This window comes from Callospermophilus lateralis, unplaced genomic scaffold (genome assembly GCF_048772815.1).
Source record: "Callospermophilus lateralis isolate mCalLat2 unplaced genomic scaffold, mCalLat2.hap1 Scaffold_2713, whole genome shotgun sequence".
Taxonomy (NCBI): domain Eukaryota; kingdom Metazoa; phylum Chordata; class Mammalia; order Rodentia; family Sciuridae; genus Callospermophilus; species Callospermophilus lateralis.
This window is the reverse complement of record NW_027513448.1, coordinates 64,754-76,515: the sequence shown is the minus strand read 5'-3', so window position 1 is coordinate 76,515 and position 11,762 is coordinate 64,754. Positions and strand designations below refer to the sequence as shown.

Here is an 11,762-nt window from a genome sequence, read left to right as displayed (position 1 = left end):
TTAAGTAATTTTTCCTTTATGTTTATATTAATATGCATTTCCTAGAAGTTTTCAAATAAGGATTTAAGTTTGCTAGCAATTGTCTAAAACTTAAATAGGTGTAAATGTGAATTAAGCAAACTTTTCTTTTTATATGTGACTTCATGACTTTGTGAGACCCAGGACATGGAATCCTCTCTCCACATGCCACTCGGCAGCAGAAGATGTGGACTAGGTCTGTCCATTTCTGGTGACTTGTCTGTGACTAGTTTGTAGTGTCTTATAGCCACTCTTGTGAACTTTTCTTCCACTGAAATATAACAAGAAGTGCTGTGATGTGGAGTTACATTGTTTCCCTTCTATACTGTGGGGGCCCACCCTAAGACTATCCTGTGTCCACTCACGTTGGACTCTGTTCTTGCTTGGAAACTCTCTGCTCCATAGGCTCTGTATTGTATCCCCTCTCAGGAGACAGAAACACATGGGTGCAGATACACCTCTTATTACTTTAAGGATTTAAAAATTAAAACATAAGAAAACCCTATTCACAATTTTCATTTACTCATGATGGAAAAACCTTATCTCACATTTTGCTATATATGCCTTTTTCTAAGGAAAAAAAAATCAGACATATCAATTGTGGAACAACAAAAAAAATATTCCTTCAACAGTTTATGACCAGAAACAGATCACTAAAGTACACTCGGTTTCCTTGACTTCAAGTAAAGCCCGACTGTGGCCCCAACCTCTGAATAGTCACTAGTTGAGCTTTAAATGTAGAGTACTCTAGTAGGTAGACTTAAAATTTTGGGTGAGACATACCAGAATCTAAACCCTAATTTCACCATGTATGAGCTGAAAAGCAGGAAAACATAACATTTACTTAAAAGTTTGAAAGTGCATGGGTTTAGGATTAATGATAGTACCTAAAAATAATTTTGCCTAAACTCTGGCTCATAAAAAATGCATTGATTAAAAAATGCATATAAAACTAACCTTGTGAATATAACTAATTTTTTTTGAGTCTCTGAATATCCTGATTCTGTCCTTGAAACTCAAGTAGGAGCCAATATTTTCTATTCTTCGCACTGAGCTCATGCATGGCAGTATTAGTGGCAAAGACCATTTCTCATCTTCAGAAAATGGATTCAGCTGACAGAAAGAAAGATACATTCCATGTAAACAAGAAGCACCGGATGTGCAGTGCCTCTGGAAACACCAAGGGGAGCTCCTGCCTGGAATTGTCAACCGAGGCTTGAAGAAAGAGAACCCAGGGCAGGATCCAGCTTCCTCCCTGGGTGGCCCCACAGAAAGGTCTGACCTCCACAGGTGCCTCCCTTTGTAGGAGTCCTCAGAGTCACTGAACCAGTCACTGGTGGCAGCCAGAGGCTTTGTACCTGGCCCTCTCTCTGCTTACCTCCACCTTTTCTTTACTTCAGCCCCTACACTTACTTTTCCCTGCCTCCAAAGTTGCATTCTGGGTTTTGCAATCTACTCAAAGATCCAGCAGGAAATCAGGAAAACCAAAAGTGGACATGAATTCAGTAAACAAGCAAACAAACAAAAAACACATTTAGGACTGACTGGAGTGACAGGCAGCAGTTGCTCTTATTTGAGGATGAAATACTCATTTCCCAGCCTGCCTACACTTATTGTGAGAAACAGTTTTAAGCCCATGCAAGGGAGAGTCGATTTTGAGAGTGCATAAAGACCCACAGTAACTCTCCTCCTCAGGCTCCTTGACTGCCTCTTGGAGCTCAATTCAGAGTAGACTGTGAGCCTTGAATATTTCTGGGTATTTTTTACATGGGGTTTTCACCTTCTACCCAATGTTGCTGTCTCCTACCCTTCAGAAGAGAGAGGGCTGGGGTGTGGCTCATGGTAGAGCTCCTGTCTGGTTCAGTCCCCAGCACCAATGAAGAACTGCCTTTGGGCACAACTGCCCTCTTTTCTGAAAACTGTGCCCTCTAACATACTGCTGCCTTAATCTTTCTTTAATGGGCACTGGTGTGGTAGTTGGAGGGTCTGGGAAGTATGTCTTCCTCTCCCCTGTTGTATGACCTTGGGAAGTTACTCAGTTTCTCTGAGTCTCTGTACTCATATTTCTGAAACAGGGAAAGCTCCTACCCGTAAGGTTATTCTGGGAGGTATGAATTATGTATACGATACATCTGCCATATTGGAGGTATGTCATAAAATTTAGCCAGAATTAATATCATGCCACTCTTCTGCTCCAGAGCCTGTAGTGGATCTGCGTTAATTACAGTTCCTTCACCATCTGTCTTTGTACATGAGAGTCTGCAACCCAAATTGTAACTTATTGATTCTGGAATCTCAGGTTTCCATAACAGGCATATTACCATCCATGGACTGATGACCTTTTTCTGTCTTACAGAGACAGTATGCTCTTTTTCTCCTCATGACCTGGATGGATCTTTTACCTACAGGGCTTACCATCTCCTGAGTTTATTGACAAAGATTTTTTTCAAAGATGCAGGATCTGATTAATTCCAGAAGTGGATGGCATTTCCCTAATTTAATCATTAACTTTGCATTTATTCATCTACTTCTCCAAAAATTATTCTCACAACACCATGCCAGATGCATTGTTTGGAATTGAAATGTTAGTCGTGAGGTCATAGTCCTTGATTTCAGGTAGCATATAATCCAGGGAAGGAAATCAGAAAGTTGAAGGTAGAGAAATTACTTATCTTGGCAGCAGGCCCCAGCCTCCCTCTTGTGGTAAAATGATTTGTTGGATCATTTTAGTTAACATCTAAGTGTAGAGGGTAAGACTTCTAATGTCTGATGCTGACTGAAGGAAATTCTGAGCTTTCTTGGCCTTTAGTCAACATCAGTGCCAGCCATGTCTGTCTGTCCTCACCATTGAAGCCCATTTATTATTCCAGTGGCTGACACTGGGGAGGGAACTCAAGAGTCATGGAAAAACAAAACTCAAGTTGATCCTCTCTTCAGCTTCCCATGAGAATGGGCACAGTGTGATCCTGTTCTTTATCCTCTACAGAGAACAAAGGGAAATCCACAATGACAGTAAAGTATAGCCCAGCATCTCTTAGTAACCAAGCCTGTTTCTAATCATCCATTTAACTTATCTTTCCAAGGACATGTATAACAAATACCTGTACTCTCTGCGGGTGGGCAGTGCCCCATCTCATTAAGTATTGAAAGAAAGTGGAATTCACTTCCCTTTAAGAGGGGAAAATGCCAGACACTCACCTTTTCAACTTCTCCTTTAGGGTTGAAGGGATGTGATATAGACTCCCCAGGCGTCCACACTTGATTTTGATTCTAAAGCTAGTGGGGGGCGGGGGGGGGGGAGACTGTGGAAGCTGTTTGGTGAAGGCAGTAGCAGGAAGAGCCACATCAAAGTAGAGAAGCAGAACCAGTGACAGTGGTGATAATCCAACTCAATCTTAAATATCTGAATACTTAAGTATTGTCACCAGACGTGTGGCATACTTTGCTCCCCACCCCTGCCTTTTTTTAACCTGATTGTGTCATGTGAAAGTATTGTTTTTTTAACTCCTCTAAGAAATGTAGTGCATTATACATTATTCAATATATATTTTAGTGAATTTATTTTCCGCTCAAATTAGGCAGGAATAGGATCTATAAATTGCAACAGAAAAGTCTAACTCAATGACTTCCTATAGATTAGTCTGAGAAGAAAGACATGTAAATTAATAAGCAATTTCCATGTAATGTTACTTCAGAATTTGTTAAAAACTTTCAGAAATGGTCCATGTTTCCTGCCTCTTCCAGGTCCTAACACACATTAGATTCACAATTTACTTGCCAGCAATATTTACAGGATGCAGTAGTTCCTTGGGAAAAACAAAACAAAAACAAAAACAACAACAACAAAAAACCCAGAAAAGGATTGTTAACCCAAAATAAGATTTCCTTTTATTTGAAAAATCTTGTCTCCAAAGGAATCAGCTTTTTATCCCCCACCCAGAGATGGGAATTCAGTGGAAAAGCATATCTAGTCCTATTTGTCAATACTGTTTGTATTCTATCAAGGACTTTAAAAATCACCCAGTCTAAACCCAATCCCTGAATTGCCTTACTCTTCTATAGAGTGCAGATAGCCATTGTACTTTGGCATTGATATCTCTAGTGACAAGAAACTTGTAGACTTTATGAGTAAAAGACTTCTGTTGTTGCACAGCCCTGAATTTGGAGAATTGGCTCTCCTATTAACCCAAAATATGTTTGTATCCATTCTGTTCATAGAGAATAAATCTATTCCCTTCCTTCAGTATGCAGTTTATGTCATTTGTTATCTCATCTTCCTACGTACTCTTTTGCAGTTTATGTTGAAATAATAGCACAATGCTGAGCTTAACAAATAACAACACTTTTGGCTTTGCAGTTAGGCTGCAGAAAATTCTAGAAAGCCATTGTGCCTTGTTTAGCAGTAAAAAAAAGCCTGGATAAAATAAAATGAAATAACATCTTTTCATAGGACCCTTGAAGAACTTCAGAAGCAGAAACTCAAGCAAACCAAATTTAATAAAGGATCAAGCCTTTCCTAGGTGAACAAGGACCAGCCGCTGCATCTTGTGCTTGGAACCAATTGCCTCATGGTTATGGAGATGTGGAGGAGCAAGCCTAAAACTGAACTTTGCTGAAACAAACTTAAATCAGATGACTTTTAATGACAAGTGTCCACAAGGATAACATTAGTAAAGATTCTCAAACATAAAATTATCCCTCTTTCTAGTCTTGTGAGATCAAATCTCAAAACCCTGCTGAAGAGAAGAATGGAGTTCACCCTAAAAACTTTCAAAACCAAAGTCGAACTTAAGTCAAGTAAGGCTTCAAGTAGCCCTATTTAGATCAGTACTCTATTAGAACTGAATGACGAGCTCTTCCCAGGCTCACTTACAGAGGGAAGGGTGTGAGGTCTCTGGAAAAACAATATCATCTTCAGTCTCTCATGTTTTATAGCAATGTTTAATGTCTGCTGTAGGAGAAAAGGTAATATATAGTATAAGCAATGGAGTACAAATAGAAACCACAATTAAGATAACTTTGCTATTAAAGAGAAAAATTCAAAACAAACAGGCTCACAAATGACCTGCATATGAAAACAAGCAGGCCAAGATTTTGCACATATTATTAGGTGTTAAAGAACTTGGAGCAAAAAGCAGACCTAAGTATGCCTATAGGGAATAGAAAAACAAACAAACAAAAAACCCCAGAAACAAACACATAGGCATTTTTCAATTGGAGAAAAAACAATATCTGAAATTAAAAAATCATTAGGTGTAGCAACAAAATGAGTCAGAAGTTGAATGATAGTTGAAATGCAGTTTAGGTCAATCAAAATTGTCTAAACTAAAAATCTGAGAAAAACTGAAAGAAAATAAAAATATATTGTTAGATACCTGTCAGACGAAATCAAATGATTGCGCTCCATGTATTGGAGTGGCACGTGGAGATATTTTGAAGATATAAGGGAAAAGCATTCCAAAATGAATGATGATGTCAGCCCAAAGATCTTAGCAGCTCAGCAAGATAAGCACAAGGTAAATCAAAAGTAAAGAAAAAAGTCACAAAAGTAGCCACAGGAAAAACAGGCATATTACATTTTAAGGAACAAAAATAAGAAAGACGTTTGACATTTTCTTAGGAATGAGAACAGAAAGAATTGAGATTGCTTCTTTATGGTGATTGGAAAACCTCACAATCTGGAATTCTGTATTTTGTGGTGAAAAAAAGGAAGCTGAAATAAAGATAAAATAATAGCCTAAAGAGTTAGATACCAGTAGACCTATATTGTAAGAAATGCAAAATGAAATTCTCTAGGTTACCTGAAAATAACTCATTTACGGAAGCCAAATATCTTGAATAATGAAGGGGACTTGAGTGAAAAAATATGTGGTAAAATAGTTTTTATAAAATTTATGCTTAAAGAAATGTGTGACTGGCCGCCGCCTCCGCCACCACTGCCACCGCCGCCATCTCTGCCACCGTCCCCACCTCCGTCGCCACCACAGCTGCCTCCGTGGGGTTCTCCACCTCCCATGCACAACGCAGGCCCCCAGACCCAGAGCAGGAGCCGCACTCGGGCTCGGGGCGCAGGCATGGCAGACGGTGGCGGCGCGGGCGCTGGGGGTGGGGGCGGCGGCGGGGCGCGGGCCAGGCCTCGGCAGGGGCCGCTGCGGCGGCCGGGGCAGGCGGGAGCGGCGGCCCCAGCAACCCCGCCTCGCTGCCGCCAGGCGACCAGCAGCTTATCGCACTCATCATAGAGCAGCTCAAGAGCCGCGGCCTCTTTGACAGCTTCCGCCGGGACCGCCTGGCGGACGTGGACACCAAGCCAGCTTACCAAAACCTGAGGCAAAAAGTGGATAATTTTGTGTCGACACATCTGGACAAGCAGGAGTGGAATCCTAGGATGAACAAGAACCAGTTACGAAATGGGCTGAGGCAGAGTGTGGTTCAGTCGGGGATGCTGGAAGCAGGAGTAGACAGGATTATTTCTCAGGTGGTGGATCCAAAACCCAACCACATCTTCAGGCCACAGATTGAAGGAGCAATTCATGAATTTCTGGCGGCCCAGAAAAAAGAAGCTGTGCCAGCACCCCCTCCTGACCCAGAGAGCCAGGACCTGCCTGCCCCATCCCAGGACACTTCCCAAGAATATTCCTGGCACCTTTTGAAAACTCCATTTAATTAATGGTGAAGAAATGGATCCCTGTTCCTAGAGAGCATGACTTCATCTGGCTGGGGGCTTCTGAACTCAATATTTCTACCCTGACTGTGGGACAGTGTCCTGATAGGACAGGAGCAAGCTTGGCAGTGGGAACTCTGTCTGTGGGTGCCCCTGCCTTGGGCTGCCACTGGCCTGCTTGTTCAGGGGTGTGCCACCCAGTACACACTACAGAGTATGAACACTACAGCTGCTGGGGTGGTTCCCAGACAGCTTTATACTTGAACATGGAGACTGCACATGGACTTTAGGGTTTGTGCTCTGGGATGACTAGAGGCTACCACGGAAGACCCTAACCAGTCCCAGAGGTAATTCAGAGAATAGGGACAGTAATGCTTAGTGGGGAGTAGGCATCTGACAGCGCTCGTCCAATACCTTTCTCAAAGTTCCAGACTATCTGTACAAGCCCTTAGCATCAGATAGCCTTAAAGTTGGTTGTGACCTTCTTGTCTGTGACTCTTCTAGCCAGTTTCCTCCCCGTGTCAGAGGTGACAGAAGGTGGAAACAGTGAACAAGGAGGCCGAGACATCAGGCATAAGAAAAACGTTTGCAGGTTTCCTGTGCAGGGCTGCTTCCTGTCCTCCAAGGCTGGTGAGCCTTGGATGCGTTTGTTCTTTTCTCGTGTTTGTTTTTTAGAAAAGTAAATTATCAGTAAATGGCGTTAAGTTTTGTAATAAAATCATTTGATACTCTGAAAAAAAAAAAGAAATGTGTGACTGTTTAAAGCCAGTTGAAATTACAAAGGCATTAACAGAGTTCATAACACATAAAGAAGGACTTTTAAGGATTTCAGTTTCTCCATTTCCAATACTTGTATTTTTGTGTACAGTTTTAATAATAGCCATCCTAACAGATGTGAAGAGTGCTCTCTTTGTGGCTTTGATTTGCATTTCCCTGATGTTCCTGTGCTGTTGGTGAGAATGCATAATTGGGCAGCCTCTGTGGAAAACAGTATGGAGCTTCCTCAAAACCGTGAAAATAGAACTACGATATGATCTGCTGATCCCACTTCTGTATGTTTATCCAAAAGAATTGAAATCAAGGAACTGAACAGTCACGGGTGTTTTAGTGGGCTAATTGATATACAAAGACGTGCACATATTTAATGTGTACGATTTGATAAATTTGGACATAATGCAAAATGTGATAATATCACCAAGTCAAGGTAATAGACGCGTCTAGCATCAAGGAGTTTATGCTGTTCAGGTGAACACACTTGGAACCCTGTTTATCTCCAGTCTAGATGACTTCATCTGTGTCCTTTCATGTATCAGTAGTATGACTGTTACTTCCAGATTATAGAATTCAATTATTCATTTTTTCATTGATTATTTACTTATATTGACAAGTTACTGGTAACTCACTACTTTCCAAGAACTTCACTGGGCACTAGTGATAGAAAACAAGAAAAAAACACTGCATCTCATGTGTTCAAGGAACCAAAAATCTGCCCAGAAAACAAGCCAAAATACACTGGGCATCAGAGTGGAAGGCGAAGGGCCTGGACACTGGCACTAACAAGCCCTGGGTTAATCATCACTCCTGGGGCTGTATGACCTGACCAGTTCACCTGTGGTCTCCTCAGTCACCAGCTTGCTCCTCGTAAACCCCTTTACTGCACTGCATGTGACATGAGGTCTTCAGCATTATTACTAGGGGAAGGGCTAGAAGTGTATTCTAAAAATGATGAAAATACAGTTGGCAAGCCAGGGAGTCAGTAAACGCCTCAGCTGAGTGTTCATGCTGGGAAACATTCCCTTCATTATTGTCTTAGTTTCCTTTCTTACACAAATTTTCTTTTCCAGTTAAGTTGCTCAGCATATACCTTGTACATACTAGATGATTGCTGTAATTTGATTTTCTTGTTGGAAGGTGAGGATGGAAATAAAAATACCTCTCTTAAAAGTTATCATGAGGAAAATATGAAAGGATTTAAAAGCTAAAAATTGAAACCCACTGTAACACTATTATTTTCTTCCAATGTGCTACTTTTGCTCATGTGATTTGTTTAACTGCCAATGATTCCTGCTTTTTTTTTTTTTTTTTTTTTTTTTTTTTTTGGTACCAGGTATTAAACTTATAAGCACTTAACCACCGAGCCATATCTCCAGTCCTTTTTTGTATTTTATTTAGAGATAGGGTCTTGTTGAGTTGCTTAGGGCCTCGATGAATTGCTGAGGCAGGCATTGAACTTGCCATCCTCCTACCCGAGTCTCCCAAGCCTCTTTGATTATAGGCATGTGGCGTGGCACCTGGCTTCATGCCTAATTTTGATTGTTAAAATTCTGCCCCCGCCTCTCTCTCTCTCTCTCTCTCTCTCTCTCTCTCTCTCTCTCTCTCACACACACACACACACACACACACACACACACACACACACATTAATAAAGCAAAACAGCTTCATTTTATCTTACATGGTCCAACTCAAGTCCTTCCATGGTGAAAACACCATCTCCTTTCTATGATGTACATATTTTTAACCATTTCCTTACGATGACAGCATATCATCATAACATGTGTACATATGTGTGTATCATATCCCTTCTATCTATGGGTAACAAAGTGCTGTGATTAAAGCCATGGACTCTGGGTTCAAACCCAGCTCTTTTTCTTGAAAGCCCTCTAATTTTGGGGGGGAGGGGTTGATAATAGTGATTATTCTTCAGGCTTAATATAAGAATTAAAAGAGGTAAAACAGGTGAATTGTGTAGAAGAGTACCTGGCACATAGTAAACCTTCAATGAATAACAAGACACAAACATTCTTACTGAGGACAAGGGCTACATTTTTCTTTTAAAAGGATAGCCATTGATCAGTCCCAGAAATTTTTCATTTGACATATGACCTAATGTTGATTATTGGAGCCCAAACAACCTTCTGCCATCTCTGGACTTATCCTATGAGATTCCATCAATGGTTTCTTCAGTTCTGGGGACTTTAAAGTGGTTCCTTAGATGATTTCCCAGCTTCTTCTGCTCTAATATGTATCACCTGAACTAAATTAGTAGCAGGTTTTGGAGGAAGAAAAACCTAAATAAATATTAATAATAAAAAACTCAGGGGTTTTGATTAGGTCTCATACTCAGGGATAAAATTATGCATCTTCCACTGTTACACAAATATATTTAGCAGCCAACTGAATAAAATAATACAATTTTGTGGTACTTTAAAATAGCTACCATGATACTGTCTTCCTGTCCTGATGAAAACCTCCAAAATCTTTTAAAACACACACACACACACACACACACACACACACACACACACACACATTCATATATGCAAATTTCATTTTCTGTTTTATAGTGCTGGGGATTAAAAACCTCAGGACCAGATGCATGTTGGGCAAATGCTCTACCGCTGAGCTATATCCCTCAATACAATTATCTACAGAAATTCCTTGAAATATTTCATATTCATTAAGCCTTATTCCTTCTTAATTTTGAAGTGCTGGGTAGCTTACTTGCCTCCTGAAAGGCAGTATATGATAACAGCAAGTAATTCCTAACTTAAGAATGAAATGATGGTAGAGGAGGAGGAAGAGCAGAAGAAAGACCAAACAGATAATATGTGATCCTTCTTAGTTTTCTGGACATAATTAAATGAGTCATGTCTTGATGACCCTAATGGAAATACTCCTTATGGTATTTTTTCCTCTGTCTACATATTTATTTGTACATTTTAAAAATTTATTCACCCAAAATATTTTAAGTACTGTCTCTGACCCAAACCTTGTTCGAGGCCCTGGGAAATGGTATTAAATAGTTTACCAAATATCACTCTTTCATGGAGTTTACAGTCTAGTGATAGATATAAGTAACTGACAAATAACATGATTACTTGTTATAGTATTAAAAAGGAAGAAATTAAGACACTGTGATGAAGAGTAATGGGAAGCCTGGGCAGGCATATAGCAAACTCCATCGAGGGTGACCATTGTCTCAAAATCCCTAATTGTACAACTCTGAAAAAAACCACCTCATTAGTGAAATAAGGAAAGAAATGGTAGAGCATGTGTGTAGGTGGTAACTTAGTAGAATAGGGTGCATGAAGGGAATACCAAAGAGAGATGGTCTGTATAGAAGTTAGTTTGTAATATGACTTATCATACTGATTCTATGAGGTTTGCAAAATAAAATTTTAAATTACATGTATATTTGTCTTTTGAACCAAATCTGACTTTTATTACATAAGGAATTTTCTATTCTATTTCTATTCTACCCTTAACAAAGAAGACAGGTAAAGTGAACGTTTACCTCATACCTTGCTTAGTAAAGTCCATTTGGAGTGAGTTATACTATAACTCTTGAATGAAAATTGCTGCTTCTGTTCCTGAGTGATTTTAATGACCTGTCAAAATTGCACATTCCCAAGTCTGTTTTGAGTTCAAATTCTGCAGTTTAGTTCTGTAGCATCCTGGCTTCTTGTCTAAGAATGTGTCCATGGTTTTGAGTACTTTCTTAAAATTCATTAATAGTGAAACTTCAATTTCATCCAATTATCTAGCATGCCTTTCCCATTCGTAGTTTTATCTCTAAATAGTGTGAAAAGACACTCTTAAATTTTTTTGAGCACCTAATATATACCAACAATTATGATTTTTCATGGGAGGTCAGAGATAAACTTGAACAGTATCTGTTTTCAAGAAATCCAAATATTAGTGGGAATAAAGATTCTCAAATGCACTCTTTTTAAAAAAAATGTTTATTTTTTAGCTTTGGGTGGACACAATATCTTTTTTTATTTATTTTTTAATTTTTATGGGGTGCTGAGGATCGAACCCAGTGCCTCACGCATGCCAGGCAAGCACACTACCACTTGAGCCACATTCTGAGCCCTTAAATGTACTCTTAATTTGTGTCATAGGTATACATTTTTTCTACTTGAATGTGAATTCTGTGGGTCTAAGTTTTGTTACTTACCCAGGAACCTTGTGCTCCATGAGTACACTTCACAGGAATAGTGAAAATAAACCTTTTCGGGCTGGGGATGTGGCTCAAGTGGTAGCGCGCTCGCCTGGCATGCGTGCGGCCCGGGTTCGATA

General features: G+C 40.0%; 1 pseudogene; it reads left to right on the top strand.

Annotated features, from left to right (window-relative positions):
- The first annotated feature begins 6,092 nt into the window (after positions 1-6,092).
- Positions 6,093-6,685, top strand: LOC143387358 (biorientation of chromosomes in cell division protein 1 pseudogene; annotated as a pseudogene).
- Positions 6,686-11,762: the final 5,077 nt, after the last annotated feature.